The 25,831-nt window shown below is 41.6% G+C and overlaps 2 long non-coding RNA genes and 1 other non-coding gene across 6 annotated transcripts in view; 1 reads left to right on the forward strand and 2 right to left on the reverse strand.

Annotated features, from left to right (window-relative positions):
* The window catches only part of LOC129485179 (uncharacterized), a 62,144-nt gene extending 38,468 nt beyond the window's left edge, over positions 1–23,676 (reverse strand). For 3 of the 4 annotated variants that reach the window (XR_008658631.2, XR_008658629.2, XR_008658628.2), the window contains exons 1-3: positions 22,312–23,676; positions 20,511–20,671; positions 2,302–2,447 (exon numbers count right to left, since the gene is read on the reverse strand). This is a non-coding gene — a long non-coding RNA (uncharacterized lncRNA). The remainder of the gene's footprint in view (positions 1–2,301; positions 2,448–20,510; positions 20,672–22,311) is intronic. The other variant, XR_008658630.2, reaches the window with a different exon arrangement.
* LOC129485180 (uncharacterized) lies at positions 20,635–24,363 on the forward strand. The gene is made up of 3 exons (XR_008658632.1): positions 20,635–20,692; positions 20,952–21,183; positions 23,669–24,363. It is a non-coding gene; the product is annotated as an uncharacterized lncRNA (long non-coding RNA).
* Positions 22,394–22,465, reverse strand: TRNAC-GCA (transfer RNA cysteine (anticodon GCA)). The gene has a single exon. It is a non-coding gene; the product is annotated as a tRNA-Cys (tRNA).
* Positions 24,364–25,831: the final 1,468 nt, after the last annotated feature.

Genomic DNA, 25,831 nt, shown 5'->3' on the forward strand with positions numbered 1-25,831 from the left:
GCATCATATTAATATTGCCATACTAGCCTCTTTGGTTATTGTTTGTATGGTATATTTTTATTTATACTTTCACTTTCTGCTATATGTGACCCTATGCTTAAGCTTCATCTAAGCAACTTATAGTGTGGTTTTGTTTTCTCGTTCAATCTGAAGATTTTATCTTTTAATTGGAGTTTTAAATACTTTTATATTATTTAAAGTAATTGGGCTATTTACTTTCAGCACTGTAAAAATATTGTTTTATGTCACCTGGCTCCCATAATTTCTTTTGGCAAATCATCTGCTAATTGTAAAATTTGATTTTTTTTCTCTACAGACAGCTTTTTCAGATTTCTCTTCCTCTCTCTCTCTCTCTTTTTTTTTTAATTTTTCTTTGAGATGAAGTCTCGTTCTGTCACCCAGGCTGGAGTGCAGTGGCACAATCTTGGCTCACTGCAACCTCCACCTCCTGTGTTTGAGTGATTCTCCTGCCTCAGCCTCTCAAGTAGCTGGGATTACAGGCACGTGCAACCAGGCCTGGCTAATTTTTGTATTTTTAGTAGAGATGGGGTTTAACCATGTTGGCCAGGCTGGTCTTGAACTCCTGACCTCAAGTGATCCACCCACCTCAGCCCTACCAAAATGCTAGGATTACAGGCGTGAGCCACTGCACCTGGCCTCTTCCTCTCTCTTTAAAAATTGGTTTTATGATAACATATCTAGACATGGTTTCTTTTGGTTTTGTTTGTATGTTTTGTCTTCTGTCTTTTCCTCCATCACCTACAGACAGTGTTAATTTTCTCCTTTGTTTTTATTTCCTTTTGACTAACTGAATTTCTTAAATAAGTGGGTTGATGTTTTTCATTAGTTTTGGAAAATGCTTGTCAATTATCCTTTCACATCTTAGTTTTGCTTCATTCACTTTCTTACCTCCTTTTGGAATTTCAATGACATGTAAGAACTTTTAACTGTTTCCCATTTATATCCTATTTTCCTTTTCTTTTCATCCATTCTTTACCTTTCTGCGCTTCAGTTTAGATATTTTTCTATTGATTTGTTTTTCTGTTCACTAATCCAGTGATCCACTGTGACTAAGTTTCTGTTAAATGCGTGTATTAAAATTTTAATGTTAAATATTGTAATTTTTGTTTTAGAATTTTTTTGATTTTTTTCTTACAAATTAGAATGTGAAATTCACACTTTTTCTCACATTTTTTCTATGTTCCTGTTTTCCTAAATATATTATCAAAGTTATTTTAAATTCTAAGATATCTAGATCACTTGCTTCTATGTTTTTTTCTTGGTTTTGTTCATATTTCTCTGACTCTTGATATACCTAGTAATCTTTATTGAATGCCAGACATTGTGTATTAAAAGAATAAAGGCTCTCAATGAAATTATTGTCTACTAGACAAAATTCACCCTCCTCCTCCTCCTTCTCCTTCTTCTTCTTTTTTGAAAGAAGGTAGAGTGGAGGGCTGATGATTTTAAACCAGTAAGGAAATGAGTGGTCTTTCCTGCTAAGAAAAATGAAAATGTAATTTTGGTAATGCTCCTTCTATCTGTGACTTGTTCCACTTTTTGAGTGTTGCCCTACCAGGTTTGCAATAAAAATCCTGGCAGGTCTTTGTCTTCTCAACCCTCAAATACAGAGAAATCCACTCTTGTTTTTAGAGAGTTTGGGCTTATATTTCTAGATTCTTGCTTCATGGAGCTTCACAACTCAGCAATTTTCTTGAGGAGTGAAACCAGCTATGTATTTAAGGACTCTAAAGTCCCCATTTTTATGCTTCAGCATTGCACATCTGTTCAAAAGCTCCTTTGGTGTTCCTATTTCCTGACACCTGTATGCTGGTGCCAACACTGGGAGCTCAGCCTCTAGCTGGGCTTAGAATTGGCAAGTGTCCCAGAGAAACAGTGGCTGCAGATCCTCAGTGTCAATTCACTACTTTCTTCAGGGCTTTCACTCTCTCCCAGTGTGTTCTTTCCCCTTTCTCTACCCCACAAATTTTCATTTTCTTAGTACCATGAAATTGTTATAAATTCTGTTCTTTTTCCTAGAGATTTTCCTTAATTTTATAACCTCTTGCCCCACATAGTTTTAGAATTCTGAAAATGTCTAGAGGTAAAAAACAGCTATATGTTTAATGTCCCCCAAGTCTACAGTCTTGTCACAGCAACCCTGAGTGACCAACAAAAGTTTCACTGGGTTTCCAGTACCTCAGCAGCAGCCCTATGCTTGGACCTAAGGCAGATTATCAGCCTGCACCCAAGATTGGAAAATGTTCCCAGGTAAAATGTGACTGCAGTCCATCAACTCACTTCCAAAAGGTTCTCTCCTCTCTGGAATTTTAGTTCTTCTAGTCCTTGCTGCTTCTGCAACTCTCTGATGCTTTTAAAATGTGAATTGCCTTTTTAAACTGGCTTTTCTAGCTCTCTTTGGCATGACACAAACTCCTTCATCCAACCTGAAAGAAAATTATACAAACGTGGTTTTAAGAATTATTTTGGGTAGAAATAGGAGAGCAACAAGTGAAAATGTCTGATGATAAAACTGAATTCCTTAGCTCCTATTTCCTTTTTTATTTTTAGGAAAGGAGTAGGATTATTTCTAAGTGAATACAGGAGGACAAAGAGATGGAAAGCCTGATAGGAGACCACCAAGTGGCTAGTGATTAGCTGAACTTTTCCCCCAGGAAGAGATTTGGTTCTTAACTATAAGTTTGGATGAATAGGCATCAAAATATCAACATTTGTTTAGCTTGTGGCATTATAGGTAATTTTACTTTTTTCTTGATGCTTATTTGTGTTCCCTAAGTTTTTAATCTTTGTAATATGTAATTTTACATATTGTTAAATCCTGTGAGGCACATTAGAGAGATTCAAAGAAGTTATATTATTAATATTTACATTGAAAGTATACTTGCTTGATAATCCAAATAACAAATTATTGATCCAAGAATAAAACACTCCAGGGCAAAACCCCTTTGTGGGGCAACCCCCTTTGAGTCCCCTCCTATCGTAGGGGAGCTCTGTTTTCACCCTATTAAATCTTGCAACTGCACACTCTTCTGGTCTGTGTTTGTTACGGCTCAAGCTGAGCTTTCATTCACTGTTCACCACTGCTGTTTGCCGCCATCGCAGACCTGCCACTGACTTCCACCCCTCCAGATCTGGCAGGGTATCCGCTGCATTCCTGATCCAGCAAGGCACCCATTGCCACTCCTGACTGGGCTAAAGGCTCACCATTGTTCCTTCACACCTAAGTGCCCGGGTTCATCCTAATCAAGCTGAATACTACTTGCTGGGTTCCACATTCTCTTCCATGATCCATGGCTTCTAATAGACCTATAACACTCACCACATGGCCCAGGGTTCCATTCCTTGGAATCTGTGAGGCCAAGAACCCCAGGTCAGAGAACAAAAGGCTTGCTGCCATCTTGGGAGCAGCCTGCCCCATCTTGGGAACTCTAAGAACAAAGACCTGCTGGTAACATTTGGTGGCCTGTATGGGGATTCTCCAAAGCAGTGAGACCACTTTTGCTTGCTATTAGACCACTTTTGCTTGCTATTCTATCCTATCCTTCCTTAGAATTGGAGGAAAATGCCGGGCACCTGTCAGCTGGTTAAAAACGATTAGCGTGGCTACCAGACTAAAGACTCAGGTGTGAGGCTTCCTGGGAAAAGGCTAACAACCCCCAACCCTTCTGGGTTGGGAGCATTGGTCTGCCTGGAACCAGCTTCTGCTTTCACAATTTTCCTGGGGAAGCTGAGGGCCGACTAGAGGCAGAAAGCTGTTGTCCCGAACTCCCAGCATTGGCCGATTGAGATCATGGTGCAGCCAGAAGTCTCTACTCAACAGTTGCCCATGCATGCGCCCCTACCTCTCCTTCTGACCCATACCTCCTGGGTCCTGACCATGACTTTCTTGAAAGTGTAGCCCCCAAATTCTCTTTACCTCTGATTCTACTTCCTCCGATCCCTGCCTCCTAGATACTAATGCTTCAGACTTTCACTTCCTCTCCCAAGTATTTGTATCTCCAAAGGGATCTAAGGTAGCTCTATGCTGTGTCCTTAGGCACCTAGGCTATGAACCCAGGGAGTCTTATCCCTGGTGTCCTCCCAATTTAGGCATACAGCTCTTGACATGGGCAGTTATGTGGGACCCATTCCCCACCACCCTTTCCAGGGCCTTAGAACTGACAACCCAGTATTTTAACAACTGGAACTGGATCTACAACAACATAATAGATCAGGATGAAAATGAATTGAGTAAATTAAAGGGAGGCGCATATTCCTATAGTGGCAAATGGGAGCAACGAGTGAATGTCCTTCCACTGTGTTTCCAAAATCCATCTACAAAGACAGAGAGGAGAGAGAGAGGAAAGAGAAGAGAGAGACAGAGAGGAGAGAGACAAAGAAATAGAGAGGGAGTCAAAGAGAGAAAGTCAAAGAGAGAGACAGAAAGTCAAAGAGAGAAAGAAAGCGAAAAATAGAAGTAGTAAAGAAAAAAAAGTGTACCCTATTCCTTTAAAAGCCAGGGTAAATTTAAAACCTATTGTTAATAATTGAAGGTCTTTTCGGTGACCCTATAACACTCCAATATCACCTTGTTGTCAGTGTAATCAAGGGCATAGCTCGAAAGCACTGAGGCCACTGACAACTCAGACTTCCTATCAAAAATCCTTAACCCAGTAACCCGCAGATGGGACAAATGCATTCAGTCGTAGCAGCAACTGCTTTGTTAAGAGTAGAAAAATAACCTTTAGAGGAAACCTCATTGTGAGCACACCTTACCAGTTCAGAGCTATCCTAAGTCAAAAAAAGCAAAAAGGTAGCTTACTAACTCAAAAATCTTAAAGTATGGGGCTATTCTATTAGAAAAAGGTGATTTAACACTAACCACTGAAAATTCGCTTAACCCAGCAGATTTCCTAACAGGGGATTTAAATATTAATTACCATACAAAGGTCCAACCAGACCCAGGAGGAACTCCCTTCAGGACAGGACATAGATGGTTTCTCCCGGGTGATTGAGAAAAAAACCACAATGGTTATTCAGTAATTGATAGGGAGACGCTTGTGGAAGCAAAGTTAGAAGAATTGCCCAATAATTGGTCTGTGCGAGCTGTTTGCACTCAGCCTGGCCTTAAAGTACTTACAGAATCAAAAAAACTCTCTCAATCCTGACTCAAAAGGTTACCTACACCCTCTCTGAAATGAATTTGCATAAGAACTGTTGTTTATGGGAATGCATCTTGATGGGGCAGCTGGGTTGTTACGAAATACTCAGGAACCCAGCCCACTAATGCTCATCGGAAAATGACTAGGGGTTTGGCATCCCTATGTTCTTTTTTCAGATAGGAAAAGTTCCCCCCAAAGGAAAAACGCCCCTAAGATGCATTCTGGAGAATTCGGCCCAGTCAGAGTGCATGAACCTTTTTCCCTCTCAGACTTTAGGCAAACTAAAATAGACCTAGGTAAATTCTCAGATAACCTTGATGGCTATATTGATGTTTTGCAAGGGTTAAGACAATCCTTTGATCTGACATGGATATAATGTTACTGCTAGATCAGACGCTAACCCCAAATGAGAAAAGTGCCGCCAAAACTGCAGCCCAAGAGTTTCGTGATCTCTGGTATCTCAGTCAGGTCGAGGATAAGATGACAACACAGGAAAGAGAACAATTCCCTACAGGCCACCAGGCAGTTCCCAGTGTAGACCCTCAGTGGGATGCAGAACCAGAACATGGAGATTGGTGCCACAGACATTTGCTAACTTGCGTGCTAGAAGGACTAAGGAAAACTAGGAAGAAGACTGAATTACTCAATGATGTCCACTATAACACAGGGAAAGAATGAAAATCCTACTGCCTTTCTGAAGAGACTAAGGGAGGCATTGAGGAAGCATACCTCTCTGTCACCTAACTCTATTGAAGGCCAACTAATCTTAAAGGATAAGTTTATCACTCAGTCAGTTGCAGACATTAGAAAAAAACTTCAAAAGTCCACCTTAGGCCCGGAGCAAAACTTGGAAACCCTATTGAACTTGACAACCTCAGTTTTTTATAACAGAGATCAGGAGAAGCAGGTGGAACAGGAGAAACGGGATAAAAAGAAGGCCACCGCTTTAGTCGTGGCCCTCAGGCAAGTGGACTTTGGAGACTCCGGAACAGGGAAAGGCTGGGCAAATCGAATGCTTAATAGGGCTTGCTTCCAGTGCGGTTTGCAAGGACACTTTAAAAAAGATTGTCCAAATAGAAATAAGCCACCCCCTTGTCCATGCCCCTTATGTCAAGGAAATCACTGGAAGGCCCACTGCCCCAGGGGACGAAGGTCCTCTGAGTCAGAAGCCACTAACCAGATGATCCAGCAGCACGACTGAGGGTGCCCAGGGCAATGGTGCCAGCCCATGCCATCACCCTCACAGAGCCCTGGGTATGCTTGACGATTGAGGGCCAGGAGGTTAACTGTCTCCTGGACACTGGCGCAGCCTTCTTAGTCTTACTGTCCTGTCCCGGACAACTGTCCCAGATCTGTCACCATCTGAGGGGTCCTAGGACAAGCAGTCACTAGATACTTCTCTCAGCCCCTAAGTTGTGACTGGGGAACTTTACTCTTTTCACATCCCTTTCTAATTATGCCTGAAAGCCCCACTCTGTTGTTAGGGAGAGACATTCTAGCAAAAACAGGGGCCATTATACACCTGAACATAGGAGAAGGAAAAAAGGGTAAATATATATACAGACTCTAAGTATGTTTACCTAGTCCTCCATGCCCACACAGCAATATGGAGAGTAAGGGAATTCCTAACTTCCAAGAGAACACCTATCAAACATCAGGAAGCCATTAAGAGATTATTATTGGCTGTACAGAAACATAAAGAGGTGGCAGTCCTACACTGCCAGGGTCATCAGAAAGGAAAGGAAAGGGAAATAGAAGGGAACCACCAAGCGGATATTGAAACCAAAAGAGCTGCAAGGTGGGACCTTCCATTAGAAATGCTTATAGAAGGACCCCTAGTATGGGGTAATCCCCTCCAGGAAACCAAGCCCCAGTACTCAGCAGAAGAAACAGAATGGGGAACCTCACGAGGACGAAGTTTCCTCTCCTCAGGATGGCTAGCCATTGAAGAAGAAAAATACTTTTGCCTGCAGCTAACCAATGGAAATTACTTAAAACCCTTCACCAGACCTTTCACTTAGGCATTGATAGCACCCATTGGATGGCCAAATCATTATTTACTGGACCAGGACTTTTCAAGACTATCAAGCAGATAGTCAGGGCCTGTGAAGTGTGCCAAAGAAACAATCCCCTGCACTTCAGGCCATAAATTTCAATCCCTGTATCTTTAACTTCCTTGTTAAGTTTGTCTCTTCCAGAATCGAAGCTGTAAAACTACAAATCGTTCTTCAAATGGAGCCCCAGATGCAGTCCATGACTAAGATCTACCGCGGACCCCTGGACCAGCCTGCTAGCCCATGCTCTGATGTTGATGACATTGAAGGCACCCCTCCCGAGGAAATCTCAACTGCATGACCCCTACTATGCCCCAATTCAGCAGGAAGCAGTTAAGAGCTGTCATTGGCCAACCTCCCCAACAGCACTTGGGTTTTCCTGTTGAGAGGGGGTACTGAGAGACAGGACTAGCTGGATTTCCCAGGCCAACTAAGAATTCCTAAGCCTAGCTGGGGAGGGTGACTGCATCTACCTTTAAACACGGGGCTTGTAACTCAGCTCACACCTGACCAATCAGGTAGTAAAGAGGGCTCACTAAAATACAAATGAGGCTAAAAGCAGGAGGTAAAGAAATAGTCAAATCATATATCGCCTGAGAGCACAGGGGGAGGGACAATGATTGGGATATAAACCCAGGCATTCGAGCAGGGAGCGGCAACCCCCTTTGGGTCCCCTCCCGTATATGGGAGATGTTTTAACTCTATTAAATCTTGCAACTGCACACTCTTCTGGTCTGTGTTTGTTACGGCTCGAGCTGAGCTTTCGCTCACCATCCAGCACTGCTGTTTGCCGCCGACCCAGACCTGCCATTGACTTCCACCCTTCTGGATCCAGCAGGGTGTCCGTTGCACTCCTGATCCAGCGAGGTGCCCATTGCCACTCCTGATTGGGCTAAAGGCTTGCCATTGTTCCTGCATGGGTAAGTGCCCAGCTTCGTCCTAGTTGAGCTGAACACTAGTCACTGGGTTCTATGGTTCTCTTCTGTGACTCACAGCTTCTAATAGAGCTATAACACTCACCACATGGCCCAAGGTTCCATTCCTTGGAATCCATGAGGCCAAGAACCTCAGGTCAGAGAACAAAAGGTTTGCTGCCATCTTGGGAGTGGCCCGCCCCACCTTGGGAGCCGCCTGCCACCATCTTGGGAGCTCTAAGAACAAAGACCCGCCTGTAACACTGATTCCAATCCAAGATCTACCTGGTCTAATTTCAAGACAAAAACTCTTTCTCTGAAGGAGAATTGCCACTTGCTGAATAAGGCATTGATTTGCACCAAGAATTTGCAATCCTCCCTGGTGATTGTCCTGTCCTGGCTTGTCACAGGCCCTTTTCAGTATCCTGAGTGGCCATAGACACTGAACACAGATCTATTGGGTATTAGAGTCAAATGGCAGAAGTGACCCAGCTAGAGAGTCTTCCCCTGTTCTTGGCCCCACTTAATTCTGGCCCACAAAGGCTCCAATTTCTCCATATCCTCTCCAACACCTATAAATGGGCTGAGAAAGTACAAACAAATGTAGTGTAGGCAATTTTCCCCCACTCCATCAAAGCAAAGAGGCTTATCAAATACTATGCCTCTCTCTTAGTGTTAATGATGGCTGTGGGAAGGGTTAGGGCAATGTTTACCAATTCATCATTCACATGAGAGGAGTAGCCTGACAATCCCCAAACCACTAGATACCCAGAAACCTCACTGAGGTGTCAGGTACTTGTTATTTTATGCAATTTTTCTCCCATTCCCTGGCACTCTTGTGACTTATCAGGGCACCTAGACTACTTTATATTTGGTATTCTCCAGGTCCTAGAAGAATACTATCAATATGTAGGCACACTGTGGTGTCCTATGGGATAACGGCTAAGTTCCCTGTGGACCAAATTGTGGCACTAAGCTAGAGTCAATGTAACTCAGGGGCAAGACAGTGAAGATGCACCTAAAAAGCAAAAACAAGTTGCTTCTAATGCCTTCTGCCGACTAGTATTGAGACAATATACATTAAATCAATATTTAATTTGGCAGACAGAATTGAGATTACCACATAACTATTCATTATAAACCATCCCCATTCTCTAAGGCCCATCGATTTTCACCACTAAGTGGTAGACACAAATTGACAGGTGTTTGAAATATCCATCCTTGCAACTTTCAACTCTTTAATGGTAGCTCCCCTTTCTGAGACTTCTTCAGGAATGTGGCGTTGATTTTCTTTTTCAATTTTTTTACTGTGGTAAATTACATTTACCATTTTAACTGTAAGTTCAGTGATATTAAATACATTCATAATGCTATGCAACCACCACAACTATCCATCTCCAAAACTCTTTTCATCTTGTAAAACTGAAACCCTACATCCATTAAATAATTTCTCATTTCCTCCTCCTCTGAACCCCTAGCAACCACCATTCTACTTTGTTTCTATGACTTTGACTACTCCAAGCAGCTCATGTATGTGGAATAATAAAGTATTTATATTTTTGTGACTGTTGTATTTTACTTAGCACAATGTCCTTGAGGTTCATCCATGTTGTAGCATATGTCAGAATTTCCATCTTTTTAAAGACTGAGTAGTATTCCATTGTATGTATTTACTATATTTTGCTTATCCATTCATCCATCAATGGACAGTTGGGTTGCTTCCATATTTTAGCTATTGTAAATAATGATGCTATAAACATGAGTGTACTAACATCTCTTCAAGACCCTGCTTTCAATTCTTTTGGGTATTATTCAGAAATGAATTGCTTGATCATATAGTAATTCTATTTTTAATTATTTAGGAACCATCATACTGTTTTCCACAGTGGCGTTACCATTTTACATTCCCAAAGATGGTACACAAAGGCTCAAATTTCTCCATATCCTCTCCAACACTTATTATTTTCTGTTTTTGTAATAGTAGCCACCTTAATGGGTGTGAGGTGGTATTTCATGGTGATATTTCATGCATTTCTCTAATGATTACTGATGTTGAGTGTCTTCATGTGATTATTGGCCATCTGTATATCTGTTTTGTAGAAATATCTATTCAAATCCTTTGTCTATTTTTTAGTTGAGTTGTTTTGTTGTTGAGCTTTAGGAGCTATCTACATACTCTAGATATTAATCCCTTGCCAGACTTATAATTTGCAAATATTTTATTTTATCCCATTCTGTGAGTTGACTTTTTACTCTATGGATAGGTGTTTTGTTTTGTTTTGAGACGGAGTGTTGTTCTTGTTGCCCAGGCTGGAGTGCAATGGCACGATCTTGGCTCACTGCAACCTCTGCTTCCCAGGTTCAAGTGATTCTCCTGCCTCAGCCTCCCAAGTATCTGGGATTACAGGCACTTGCCACCAAGCCTGGCTAATTTTTGTATTTTTAGTAGAGATGGGGTTTCGCCATGTTGGCCAGGCTGGTCTCGAATTCTTGACCTCATGATCGGCCTGTCTCAGCCTCCCAAAGTGCTGGGATTACAGGCATGAGCCAACGCACCTGGCCTGGATAGTGTCTTTTGATGCACACAATTTCAAATTTTTCATGCAGTTCAATTTGTCTATTATTTCTTTTGTTGTCTGTGCCTTTGTTATCATATCCAATAAATCACTGCCAAATCTAATGTTGTAAAGTTTTTATCCCATATGTGCTTCTAAGAGTTGTAGTCTTTTAGTTTTACATTTAAGTCTTTAATTCATTTTGAGCTAATTTTTGTATATGATGTAATAATGAAGTTAATAACTTCTAGGATATCTATTCTATTTCATTGGTCTATATGTCTATCTTTTTGCCATTACCACAATTTTGATTATTGTAGCTTTGCAGCAAGTTTTGTCATGAAGTATGAGTCCTCCAACTTTGTTCTTTTTCAAGATCATTATAGCTATTTGGGGTCCCTTGAGATTTCACTGGAACTTTAGGACACATTTTTCTATTTGTGAAAAACAAAAGCTTTTGGGATTTTGATGGGATTTTTGGTGATTTTAATCCACAGATAATTGCATTACATCTGTAGATTTTTGGGGGTAGTATTAACATCTTAACAATATTAAGTCTTCCAATATATAAACATGGGATGAGTGCTTCCATTTACTTACATCATCTTTAACTACTTTCAGCAAAGTTTTTGTAGTTGTTTTTTCTAAAATCCTAAAACTTCCAAGGCCATGTCTTTTGCCATCTTGGTTAATTCCTATTTTATTCTTTTTGAAACTATTATAAATGGAATTGTTTTCATAATTTCCTTTCCAGATTGCTCATTGTTAGTGTATAAAAATGCAAGTGATTATTGTATGTTGGCTTTGTATCCTGCTATTTTGCTGAATTCATTTATTAGTTCTAACAGTTTTTTGTGGATTCTTTCAGATTTTCTACATATAGATCATACCATCTTAAAGCAGAGATAATTTTATTTCTTCCTTCCCAACTTGGATGCCTTTTATTCCTTTTCCATGACTAATTGCTCTGGCTAGAACTTCCAGGACTATGTGGAATAGAAATGGTGAAAGTGAGCATTCTTTTCTTATTGCTGATCTTAGAGGAAAAGCTTTCAGTCTTTTAACATTGAATATGATGTTTCCTGTGGGTTTTTCACATATGGCTTTTATTGTGCTGAAGTAGTTTCCTTCTATTCCTAGTTTGTTCAGTGTTTTTAAAATCATGAAAGGATGCCGAATTTTGTCAAATGCTTTTTCTGCATTAATCAAGATGATCACATGGGTTTTTTTTCCTTCATTCTGTTAATGTGATATAATGATTGATTTTCATACGTTGAACCATCCTTGCATTCCAAAAATAAATCCCCCTTTGTCACTCTGTCGTGGTGTATAGTCCCTTTAATATGCTGCTGAATGTAATTTCCTAGTATTTTGTTGAGGATATTTGCATTAACGTTCATAAGACATATTGTATGTAGATTTCTTTTCTCATAGGTCTTTGTCTGGCTTTCCTAACAAGGGCCACACTATTCTACCTGGAGATAGTGTCAGATTTCACAGGGTAAGAGTTCAGTCTCATGAGACTGACCCCACTTCATATGCTAATGGAAAGTCCCAGATTGTGACCTGTGCTTCTGATTGCCAGCTATAAATCAGGATTCCTATGACCCCCTCCTCAGGTTCAATAATTTGCTAGGATGGCTAACAGAGATCAGATAAATGCTTTACTTATGTTTTCCCATTTAATATAAAGGATACAACTCAGGAACAGCCAAATAGAAGAGATGCAAAGGGCTAGATATAGGCATGAGCTTCCATGCCCTCTCCAGATGTGCCATCCTCCAGGCACTTACAGGTGTTCAGCAATCCAGAAGCTCTCTGAACTCTGTCCTTTGGGGTTTTCATGTAGGCTTCACTACATAGGCATGATTGATTAAATCATTGGCCATTGGTGACCAGCTCAACCTTCAACCCCTCTCCCCTTTCTGGAGGTCAGGGGGTGGGGCTGACAGTTCCCACTCTCAAATGACATAATTGGTCCCCTGGCAATCAACCCCCAGACTGAGGCTATCCAGTGAGCCCCAAACAACCAGTCATCTTATTAGCACACAAAAAGACACACATTACTTCAGAGATTCCAAGGGTTTTAGGAGCTTTACGCCAGGAAGGGGAAAAGTGGACCAAGTATGTATTTTTAATTTTGCCACAGTCCTTGTAAGAAGAGAAAAGACTAGAGCTCACTCTCTCTGCCGTGTAAGGATACAGCAAGAAAGTGTCCCTCTGTAAGCCAAGAGAGGGCCCACATCAAGAACTGAATTGGGCAGCATCTTTGTTACTAGAAAAAGATCCCAATCCAGACCCCAGGAAATGGTTTTTGGCTCTCACACAAGAAAGAATTCAGGGTGAGTCCACAGAGTAAAGTGAAAGTGAGTTTCTCAGAGAAGGAAGAAACAAAACAAAAGAATGGCTACTCCATAGGCAGAGCAGCCCCAAGGGCTGCTGGTTGGTTATTTTTATGGTTATTTCTTGATTATATGCTAAACAAGGGGTGAATTATTCATGAGTTTTCCAAAAGAGTGTTGGGCAATTCCCAGAACTAAGGGTTTCTCCCATTTTTAAACAATATAGGGTAACTTCCAGACATTGTCATAGCATTTGTAAACTGTGATGGTGCTAGTGGGAGTGTCTTTTAACATGCTGATGCATTAGAATAAGCATATAATGAGCAGTGAGGACCACCAGAGGTCACTTTCATTACTATCTTGGTTTTGGCAGGTTTTGGCTGGCTTCTTCACTGCATTCTGTTTTATCAGCAGGGTCTTTGTGACCTGTATCTTGTGTTGACCTCCTCTCTCATCCTGTGATAAGAATTCTCAGGAATGCAGCCCAGCAGTTCTCAGTCTCATTTTACCCAGTCCCTGTTCAAGAGTCACTCTGGTTTGAACTCCTCTGACATATTTCCCCCTCTCCCTTTTATAAGGGAACCTTTAATTTTAAGGGTTGCAGAGGAATGAAGCTCCATATTCTATAGCTTCTTCAAGCTGAATAGGGGTGGTGATACTTCTTCCTATCAGGTCTCTTGTATTCAGAGTAGAGAGGAATTCAGTCAGAAAGCATCAGTATGGTGAAGGTCATTCATAACTCTGAATCCCAACAAAAGATGGTATCTGGAAGCTTAATAAGTGTTCAATTTAAGAAAACCTTGACTAAGGTTATCCTGCATTCTTACATGAAGAGTAAAGCAGTAATATAAGTCAATAAGAAGACTTTTCATGAACTGGAAAATTGTTGGAACCAAGCTGATATAAGGTTGCTAGCCAATTCTAATACATGCCCAGAATAAGAATACTTATCCAGATTTTTACATTACCCATCCCTCTTGTTTCCTCTGAGCAGCAGCCAGAGATCACTGATTGGTTCACAGGACAAGCAGGGTCAGTCTTAATTGCAGAAAAAAACTCAAAAACAATAGATGAGACTAGAAATCTAATAAGAGGTGTATCATAGTTTTTGAAACATAGTTTTTCTCTATCTAGTCCCCATTTTTATTTTTAAAAAATCATGGCAAGACTGATTCGTTTACAAAATAAGCTTTAGTCTTATTATACTTGGGCTGATTATTTGCATAAAGAACAGCAAGAATAATTATTTGCCATATATGCTCCTTTTAAATTGACTTTGGTGGAACTTTGTTCTATTAAAAAAAAAAAAAGAAAATCTCCTATTAGACTTTTTAAAGCCATGAGCACAACCGTGGGTTTGTGTCTGCAAGTACCTGCATGAGCTGGGTAAATTCTTCTTCTCTTGAGGTACCAAAATAACTCGGGGGCTGCTGAGCCTGTCAGAAAGTGACATTGTTTACTTACTACAGGTCAGGAAACTTGTACAGGGATTTCATATGCAAAGTATGAGACCAGTTTTCCCAAGGGGCTTTTACTGGCTCTATAAGCCAACTTTGATTCCTTAAAGCAGTATGTTTGTATCTGAAAGCATGCCATTCCAGTCAAAGCCTTGTAAAATAACCAGTGTCTCCAATTGTGTCCTGTTATAAAAGAAAACAGATTCTTATAGCCCTTATGTAAAAAACTACATTGTCATACACTGAAGGTTTTAACATGAAGCTTTATCCTATCTAACTTAAAACAACATTTTAACCCTCTAAACTAGGCAAAACAGCAATGACAACAACAACCCACATTCCTATGCCTTATTATAATCTTTTACCAAAAACACATTTTATTTTCCTTATACACCTTGCATGTAAAACTATTTCTCCAGTAGTCTTAATTATATATGTTACAATATTTACTCTTAGCAACTTTTATTTTTGGTGAGAAACCTGTTAAGTAAGCAATTTTCATTATGTACCAGGTGTGGAGCCCAGGACACCAGGCAGAAGTGCAGAAAAAATCTGACTCTTTCCATCCCATAGTGAGCATGGCCAACTCCACACATCCCCAGGCCTTAGCTAGAATCTAATGGGTCCAAAGCAGGAAGTTGAACAATTATCAAAAGTCAAAGAAGTAGTTTATGTAGCTTAGTAAACACAGTATATGACCTGCCTAATCTAGACCAAATATCTAAATTTTGAAGACATTTTAATTTTACCAATAATTTTTAAAACTCTTTATTTCCTAAAGATTACTAAAGTCACATGAACTAAAAGGCATTAAATTTTCTATTTTTCTGACAAGATATTTGATTTAAGTGCTTATTATTTTTAAGTCAATTAATCAGAGCTCTTTCATATTTTTAATAGTAAAATATCACACATAACACATAAATAGACAGAAGCAGATCTGCTATTGTTTCAAAGCTTTTCTTTCCTATTTTCATGCTGAATTCTGGGTCCCCAAAAAGAGGGAAGTGCTACAGGACCAGAAAGTGCAATGCTTTTACTATGCATTTTACTTCCAGGCCATTCCCCTGAAGCTGGTGGGCAACCCAAAGCCAATCAGCCCATCTCCTGTAGGACTTTTACCTCTCTGGGGGTGGGGGTGGGGAATGTTTTCATACTTTCTAGGTGGTCAAAAGTATGCTTCTCTGATCCAAACATGCAAAGAGCCAAGAATCCCCTCATAACTGCCATTATCCATCTCTAAAAGTATATTTTCTACCTAGCTATTACATACTAAAACTAAAAGCTCTCTCATAGTGCAAAGTAATTTCTGACACCCCCAAAAGTAAAAACATGCTAGGTAGCACAATGCAAAACAGAATGGAGCTTTAGATTTTGAGAGGCATCTATCCACTTTCAATTTCTGGGGTTCCGGGAGGAAACTAGAGGTTTTTCCAAAAACAGGGACTGTGGCACCTCCTCTGTTTTTCCCAAGGAGTCCCAGGCTGTTAGAAATTATCTTAGGTCCCTTCATATGAGCATCAAGAGTGGCAAGACGACAAAATGGAGAAGAATAATTCAGTGTACTCAGAAAAAAAAAAAAAAACAAAACCTTTTTTCAGAAAAACAAGATCCAAGAAGAGAAGAAAACATAAATGCCTCTTAAATATATGTATAGCTTGGATATCTGTTTTTAATTAAGCTGACTTTTAACCAAACTTCTTATTTCCAGACTCCATCCGGGACAAAGAGCCAATATTTCTGGCTTTTCAATTTTACTAAACATAACCTCTGAGGTGAAACCAATAAGCCTAACTGAGGTATATAAGTTATACCTTAAGTTATACCATAAGTTGTGACTTAACCATGGCATAAAAGATATTTTGTAAGAAGCAGTAAGCAGTTTTTACAAGATCTAGAATCTCCAAAGGTAGCTCAGAGAAAAGAAAATTCAAGATAGGAAGTTAGAAGTTGTTCACACAGGGGAAAACAATCAATAAATGACAAAAATCACACACATAGGCCAGGTGCGGTAGCTCACGCCTGTAATCCCAACACTTTGGGAGGCCGAGGCAGGCGGATCACCTGAGGTCGGGAGTTCGAGACCAGCCTGACCAACATGGAGAAACCCCATCTCTACTAAAAATACAAAATTAGCCGGGTGTGGTGACGTATGCCTGTAATCCCAGCTACTCAAGAGGCTGAGGCAGGAGAATCACCTGAACCTAGGAGGTGGAGGTTGCAGTAAGTCAAGATCGCCCCATTGCACTCCAGCCTGGGCAACAAGAGTGAAACTCGCTCTCAAAAAAAAACAACAAAAAAACAAAATCACACATATGTCAAACCAGAAATGACTCATTCCCTAAGCTGGGAGTTGAACCTGGGATACCATTGTAAAAAGACAAAGCCTTAGCTACTGAGCTACAGCATTAGGTTGTTTCTAGTGTACTTCCCAGAAGGAGCCTAGAGCAGCCAATCTTGAGCTTGCAAAGGTTTTTTACTGTTCAAGATAATTTTTAGGGCTAACTACGACATGAACCCCAAAGTCCCATCCTCCAGTTGGTGGAAGTCAAAAGAAACTACTTCCACATAGTCACAAGGTCAAGCTCCCAAGGATATAAAACAAAACCAGAGGAAAATCTCATCCAGTTTTTGTTTCAGGGACCTGCAGCAAAGTTTGTAACTGACCAGTTTGCTAGGTTGGCTTGAACAGTGGGCTTGGGTCCTACACCCACATTTTATCCTTTGGTATCCCTTTTTATGATAGAACAACACAGACAAATTCATAGCACAAAGTACACCAGATTTGCTACAGCCTAAGAATGGCTTCACAAACCCTTTTCCCATTAGTCAAAACCTTGCAGAGGAGACAGTGACTTTTAACATTCATTCAACTGGTTTACCTAGAAAGAGAGAGGCCAGAAGTCTAATTGGTAAGAAATTCTTGCCCTATTGCCAGCATGCTAGGTTTCTGGGTTCCCTTTCTCTAAGTGGCTCTGATGGCCTTGCTTGTTGCACCATAGCTATGGGGGTTAAGCCACATTACAAAGGAACCAAAGGCAAAAAGCCTCTCAATTTTGCAAGACGCCACCCGACTGGCTGCATAGGGAAACCAAATTAACATTTTCCTTTCCAGTTGGAGCAAAATATGTGTGACAAAACATAGACACTAGCCACCCTGCTCAGTGCCCAAAATCAACCTAGCAAAGCTCAAACTTGCCCCCGTTAGTCCATGCTGTCTTTGATCCACTCAAAGTGGAGTGGAATGATCTCTTACTAGGAGTTTCAACGTGTGGTCTCTGGGCAAGATGGAACAGCAGACAGTCGCCCTGAGTGAAAGAAAAGATAGAAAAGGGAAAGGTGAGACAGAGAGAGGGAGGAAAGGGAAAGGAAGAAAGTGCTGCTTGCAGTGAGGCAGGGGAGGTGAGGAGCTCAGGAAGGCTAGAGAAAGACCCACTCATCGCAGCTATACTGAATCAAAAGTTCAGGAAGCTGCTTATCAGTCATGAAGGAATCTTTTCCAGCAGTTCCATCAGCTCTCAAGTTTCCCCCTTTCAGGAGAAAAAAGCTCCCCATATCTCGTGATCCTGCATATGCTCAGTCCTGTCACCCACAGCTGTCAGCAAAGAGTGCAAGGTGAATTAATCCAAAAAGAATAGCAATTAACATCCTGTAGAGCCAAATCCATTCTTTATTTTTGAGACAGGGTCTCACTCTGTCACCCAGGATGGAGTGCAAGTGGTGCAACTACATCTCACTGCAGCCTCAACTTCTCAGGCTCAGATAATTCTCCCACCTCAGCCTCCCAGGTAGCTGAGACCACAGGCATGCACCACCACACCTGGCTTTTTTTTTTGGTAGAGGTGGGGTTTCACCATCTTTCCCAGGCTGGTCTCAAGCTCCTGGTCTCAAGAAATCTGCCTACCTCACCCTCCCAAAGTGCTGGTATTACAGGTATGAGCCACCATGCCCAGCCTAAATTCATTCTTAATCAAGAGGGGCCTTACCAAGGGGGACCATATAGGGTATCTTCCAACATTGCCATGGCATTTGTAAACTGTCATGGTGCTGGTGGGAGTGTCTTTTAGCATGCTAATGCATGATTAACATATAGTGAGCAGTGAGGACCACCAAAGGTCACTTTCATCGCCATTTTGGTTTTGGTGGCTTTTGGCCAGCTTATTGACTACATCCTGTTCTATCAGCAGGGTCTTTATGACCTATATCTTCTGTCGACCTCCTATCTCATCTTGTGACTAAGAATGCCCAGCCTCCTGGGATTGCAGCTCAGCAGGTCTCAGCCTCATTTTACCCAGCCCTTATTCAAGATGGAGTCACTGTGGTTTGAATGCCTCTGACACCTTGATCTTGAACTTCCCACCCATCACAACTGTGAGGAATAAAGTCCTATCGTTTAAGCCACTCATTCTATGGGATTTTTGTTACAGCAGTCTGAAGTAAGACACAGGACTCCCTCAAGTTTACCCAAGATCCTCTTTATTCCAGGAAAATTGAGTCTGGGAATGAACTCAGTTCAGGCAATTTGGTCAGAGGCAAAGATGCTCCACCTTGTTGGCTCTTGTCCAACCTCTATTCACCATACCTGGGATTATCTACAAGTAGGATTCTAGTGGCAGGACCAGGATGAGGGGGGCTCCAGGTAACCGTGCAGGTTGCCCCTTTTTCTTTTTTCATTTCAAGGACTTGTTGACCTAGAGAAATAAGCTGAGTCACAAAATATAATATTAAGTTTACTTGAGCCAAAGCAAGCACAGCTGTCCGGGAAATGCTTCCAAGTTGCCTTGGGATATGCTCCATTAGGCCTTTGTAATAAGCAGGTGTTTTTTTTGTTGTTGTTGTTGTTTTTGTTTTTTTTTGAGACGGAGTTCCGTTCTTGTTGCCCAGGCTGGAGTGCAATGGTGCAATCTCAGCTCACCACAACCTCCACCTCCCAGGTTCAAGCAATTCTCCTGCCTCAGTCTCCCCAGTAGCTGGGATGACAGGCATACGCCACCATGCCCGGATAATTTTGTATTTTAGTTGAGATGGGATTTCTCCATGTTGGTCAGGCTGGTCTCGAACCCCCGACCTCAGGTGATCTGCCCGCCTCAGCCTCCCAAAGTGCTGGGATTTCAGGCGTGAGCCACCGAACAAGCAGGTTTTTAAAGGTGAAGGAAATAAGGAGTGGGCTGATAAAAAAAATTCTTTGACAGGAATTCTCATTGGTTTACAGAAATAACATTGATTAGTGATTGGCTATACATTGTTGAACTACTGGGTATGAATTAGGGTGTCCAGCCTATGGCATTGTTAGGTTAACTCATGGCTGGTTTGCATCAGTCAGTCTAGAACCCACATAGTAAGTGGCTTCAAATGCTGGCATTACGAGCATGAGCCACTGTGCCAAGCCAATGCAAGCTTTTTTAAAATAGCAACATTCATCCATTCATGAGGGCAGAGGCCTCATGACCTAAACACCTCCCATTAGGCCCCACCTCCCACACTGTTGCATTGGGGATTAAGTTTCCAGTACATGAATTTTGGGAGACACATGCAGACCATTGCTAATACCAAGAGATTTAGCCGCCCTACTCCACAGTGCTTCACGCTGTTCTACAGTGACTTAGTACACCAAAACCAAAGTGCCCCCGTGGGCACTTCATTCCAAGTGACTTGTGATATTCAGATCACCTATTTTGTTACTGTGTATCGATGACTCTCAGATTCTAATTCCTGAATAACTAGCCAGATGCTCACTGCTTTTGGTCCCAATAAAAGCAGGTATCCAGTGCCATATTCCTCTTACTTTCTTCACCCCACTCCTAGTACTAGTTTTCATACTCTCAGCATTCTGTCTCAAAAATAGAAACTGGCAATGGCTACTTGAATCAAATAAGGCAATTATTGGCAGGATGTCAGAAAAAAATCTCACAGCACTAAAGGAAGCCTAGAGATCTATACTCAGAAAATGGCTAGGACTAAAAGGCAGCCAAGTGGTCAGAATAATTTACTCCCACACAACGTCCTGGTTAGGGAGCTGATAGTACCTCCACTGAAAGCTGGCTGCAGCCACCAGCCCCGCTGCCAATGACAGAGTTCCGCGTTCCCTGGAGCGCATTCCAAACTCTTCCTGCTTCCATGTACCTCATTCCACATTCCAAGTCTCACATGTACATGTGACTGGGCAGGCTTAGGGCACTTCTAGGGCCTATGGGAAGAAAAAACTCTGGTACTTTTGGCTTTTGTAGTGTAGTTAGGTCCTGGTTTCTACTCCGAGTCACATATAGATTTGGATTTGCCCCAAACATAGAAGAGAATTTCAAATGTTGGGGGTGCAAAAAAGACAACTACAAATACCTTCCACAAGCAACATAAGTGGGACTGAGCCTATGCCAGAATAAAAAATCATGGAAATTGCTTGAGGCTGCCAGAGCCTGGGGTGGTTTTCTGGCAAAGGCCTCATCTGCTTCTTGTCTCTCTCTTTGCAGGAAGTGCAGTCTAGCTAGAATGCTAACTCCAAGCCTGAGTAAGAACGACAAGTCCACAGAGTGGAAGAGTATTTAGCAATAAGAAGAAATGAACTACCAAGCCACAAAAAAGACATAGAAAGACCTTAAATGCTTATTGTTAAGTGAAAGAAGCCAATCCCAAAAGGCCACATAGTGTATAATTCCAATTCTAAATACTCTGGAAAAGGCAGAAGACGGAGATAGTGAAAAGGTCAGTGGTTGCCGGGGGTTTGTAGGGAAGGAGGGATGAACAGGCAGGGCATGGGGTGGGGGGGGTTTCAGGGCAGGGAAGCACTTCTATATGATACTGTAATAGTGGATACAAGACGTTATGCATTTGTCAAAACCCATAAAACTGTGCAGTGCAAAGAGTGAACTGTGATGTAAACTATAGATGTCAGGTAATGATAATGTATCAATATTCATTCCTTAATTTTAACAAATGTACCACACTAATCCAAGATGTTAATGAAGGGGAAATGGGTGGAGGGAACTGTCTGTACTTTATGTACCTTTTTCTGTAAACCTAAAACTGCTCTGAAAAATAAAATCTTAATTTAAAAAAATGACAGCAGGTTGGGGCTACCTGGATTATGAATCAAAGACCATGTGATCTGTGTTCAAATGATTGACCTATGAGCCATTGTTGTTCTCTGACAACCACCTTTTCACCCAGTAGTGATATCCAGAGCTCTCACACAGTAAGTCACCGACGTTTTCGTGGTCTTCCATGAAACCTAGGAGGTCTCCACGGCAGACAGACACACCTTTCCTACCAGTCTCCTTCCCACGCTCTCCGTCCTCTGCCCACCAGGCAGCTGTCTGCGCCTGTGGCTCTCAGTCCCCTGCAGAGGACATCAGCTTTGATAATCAGGCCAGTTTGGGTGAAATGTCCTTTAGAACCATCCAGCATAGTTTTCCCCGAAATGTCCCTATCAGAATCATCTAGTGTGTGCTGGGTGGGAGGAGGCAGGAGGAAGAGCGGAGGTACGCGTTGTTTTTAAAACAAAATATCCACTGCTCTCCTCAGACCTACACATTGGAGCCTCGCGCTGAGGTCCAGGTACACTGCGCAGGAGCAGAGCCCAGGCGGTTCTGGTGCTGTCAGTGCAGTCTGGTGCAGTCGTTCAGCCTGCTCCCCCGACTTCCTGCCTACGCTTCTCCCTTGGAAAGATAAATAGTAAACGAGAGCTCCCAAAGCACATGGAATCATGATGAAAGCCTCCCATAACCACTTCCTGAGCCAGATTACCTCGGAGCCTCCTTCGCTCCTTTTCCTTCCTCTTCCCCTACCAGTCCATAAGCCACTTGGATGAAATTAGCCACCTGAAAAACTCACCTAATATGCAGGCTGATGGTGACTTGGATGGACTCAGAGTGGTCGAGTTCATAGAGTATCCTGAAACAGAAAGAAAACCAGCAGGGGGCACCCGGATTCGAACCGGGGACCTCTTGATCTGCAGTCAAATGCTCTACCCCTGAGCTATACCCCCATGGGCCACACAGCTTCCCAGCGGGCATTATTTCATGGTGTTGCAATGCTCGGGTGTCCTACAGTGTACAGTGATCCTCGTTCACTCCCACTGAGCCCGCGAGGATCTGCTGGCTGCATCCCTCACACCCACGTCTTCTGCCCTCATTTTCCCCAGGGGGTGTTTCCTCCCGGTGGGACGATTCCTCCGCAGGCTCTTGCGGTCGCTGCCTTTTCTTTCTTCTGTGTGAAATCAGTTATCGCTCGCCCATCTGCTTTTTGTCCTGTGGGTTTACACTTTTTAAAAAATTGCTTTCTTTTAATTAGGAAATATTCTTATTTTAAAAAGTTGTATAGTTAAGTAAAATCTTCACATAAACAAAATAAAATAGAGTAAAATAAAATAGATACAACACTACCGTATTTTAGTAGGAAAAAAAGTTTTAGAAAAAAACTCTAACCATAACTCAAATTCCACGACCTCAAATCTAATACATGCACTGTTATACATAGTTTAAAAAAATTAATATTCTCAGATTAAATCCAGGATGGTCACAATTACTAAGAATTTTTTTGTTTTTATTTTTCATTTTTAATTGCATTTTTATTATTTTATTTTTATTTATTTCCTTTACTTGTAACATTTCTCTCCTCAAGAAGGATTGTTCAAAATGTATAGTTTCCTCGTTTTTAAATTATGTAATTTTGGCTGGGCGTGGTGGTTTACGCCTGTAATCCCAGCATTTTGGGAGGCCGAGGAGGGTGGATTATCTGAGGTCACCAGTTCGAGACCAGCGTGGCCAAAATGGTGAAACCCCGTCTGTACTAAAAATACAAAAAAGTAACCGGGAGTGGTGGCCGGAGCCTGTAATCCCAACTACTCGGGAGGCTGAGGCAAGAGAATCACTTGCACCTGGGAGGCAGAGGGTGCAGTGAGCTAAGATCGCGCCATTGCACTCCAGCCTGGGAGACAGAGGAAGACGCCGTCTCAAAAATAAATAAATAAATAAATAAACAAACAAACAAAGTAATTTCTTCCTTTACTATTTGTGTGTTAGTTAAAAAAAAAAAAAGTTTAAGGCCTGGTAGACATATCCTTTTGGCTGTCAGGGTCCTCGAACCATGTCATTTCAAAATAAAATAATGTCACGATGCTTTGATGAGATGATAATTTAATAATAAAGTTGTGTTACTGACACTGTACTGTTGGGAAATGCTTTTTCAGGGCTGAAGAAAAATAACCCCCGACCTAGAATTCTGAACCCAGGTAAACCGACAGCCAAACGTGCGGGAGAAATAAAGCCGTTCCGGATGCACACCACCTAGGCGCATGTATTAGAGCGGAGCCTCCCTGAAGGAGCAGCCAGAGAGAGCGAAGGGGAAGCCGGGGACACCCTGCGCCGCCGCAGCCTCCTCTGGCCCCAGCGGAAGGCGCCCTCGGTTACTAGGTCCTTCCTCGGGAAGCCCGCAGGCATCTCCAGCCGCGCGCAGTCCTGGGCGCTCCCGCCGCCGCCCACCGAGGCACAGGCGCCTTCTCCGTGAGCCGGGCCCCAGGCACCGCCACTCAGCTCTGCGACGGCCCCGTGCGGCCCCAGCCCGCCCTCGCCTCCTCACCCTGGGGAGCCACCTGTCCACTTCGGAGCTGCTGTCACAGCCCCACCAGCTCCGGCGCTGGGATTATAGGCGTGAGCCACCGCGCCCATTCCCCCATCACTTGTTATTCCCTTGCTCAGTTTTCATAACAGTCCTTATTAGGTATGCATTAGAGTAATACCGAATTTTGTCAATGATGCTCTCCCTCCCTAGGATGGAAGCCCCATGAAGGCAGACACTTCATCTGTCTTGTTCTATGTGCCGGGTGCTTACTCACCAATCAAAAGTATTTGTTGAATAAATGGATGAATAAACAGTAAACAAAGAGATAAATATGTAGATACATTTAAACATAAATGTTATGTATAAAAATGATAAAGAACTAGTTTCTTAGGGTTTAAGAAATGTGGTGGTGAAGGGGTGTAGTATACCAGGTAATAATACAAGAAATACGAGAGTTCTGAGAGAAGTTAAGATATTCCAAATTCCCTATCTTAGTTTACAAGTGAGAAAATATATTATTAGAAAAATTGGGCTGGGCGAGGTGGCTCACGCCTGTAATCCCAGCACTTTGGGAGGCCGAGGCAGGTGGATCACCTGAGGTCAAGAGTTCTAAACCAGCCTGAACAACATGGAGAAACCCCATCTCTACTAAAAATACAAAATTAGCCGGGAGTGGTGGTGCATGCCTGTAATCCCAGCTGCTCCGGAGGCTGAGGTAGGAGAATCACTTGAACTCGGGAGGCAGAGGTTGCAGTGAGCTGAGATCGGGTCATTGCACTCCAGCCTGGGCAAAGAGAGCAAAACTCACTCTGAAAAAGAAAGAAAGAAAAGAAAGAAAAAGAAAAGAAAAGAAAGATTAAGTATACACGTTAAAAAAAGTACTGGGTAACCACTAAAAAAATAAATAAATAAAAAATAAAATAAAAATACATAACTTACGAACCAGTAGGGATAGGAGTAGATTTTTTTTAAGTAATCCAAAACAAAATAGAAAGAAGGATGAAAAAGAAGGTACAGAAGGTAGAAGAAGGAAAAAAGAAAATGAAAAAGGCAAAATGATAGGAACAAGTTTAAATCTATTAGTAATCACAAAAAAAGATGAATTAAACTCAAATATATCCATGGCTAGACATTCGTAAGAGATTTTCTCAAAACATAAAAATAAAGGTTAAAAAAAAGTAACTGAAAATGACTGACCAAGAAATCAGAATATTTATATCAGAAATAAAAATTTATAGCAAAAAAATCATTAATAGAAACAGAGATTTTACATTATAATAAAAGAAAAAAAATCCTTCAAGGTATAACAATCATGCCAAGTCTTGAACTATCTAAAGCAAAAATTGACAAAATTACTCAAAAACATTATAAATCCCCAATCAGAGATTTCTATACAACTCTGTCAGAAACAGATCAAATAGGTGAAAATATGAGTAAGGCTAAAGGATATTTTAAAAAATAAATAAGCAAATTACCAAGAATATATATGTATAAATATGTTAAAATCTCTCTTGCCCTCTCTAGAGGACAAGAAAGATGAGAGAGAGAGAGAACTACAATCAACAAATACAGCAAATACACTGTTAAAGTACTCACAGAATATTTACAAAAACTGAGCAAATACTAAGATAGAAAATAAGTCTTTAAAAAATTCTGCCAGGCACAGTAGTGCAACCCTGTAATCAATCCCAGCACTTGGGACGCCACGCAGGAGGATCACTCGACTCCAGGAGTTTGAGACCAGCCTGGGCAACATGGCAAGACCCAGAACAAAAACACAAAAACTAGCTGG

This window comes from Symphalangus syndactylus, chromosome 6, assembly GCF_028878055.3.
Source record: "Symphalangus syndactylus isolate Jambi chromosome 6, NHGRI_mSymSyn1-v2.1_pri, whole genome shotgun sequence".
Lineage (NCBI taxonomy): Eukaryota > Metazoa > Chordata > Mammalia > Primates > Hylobatidae > Symphalangus > Symphalangus syndactylus.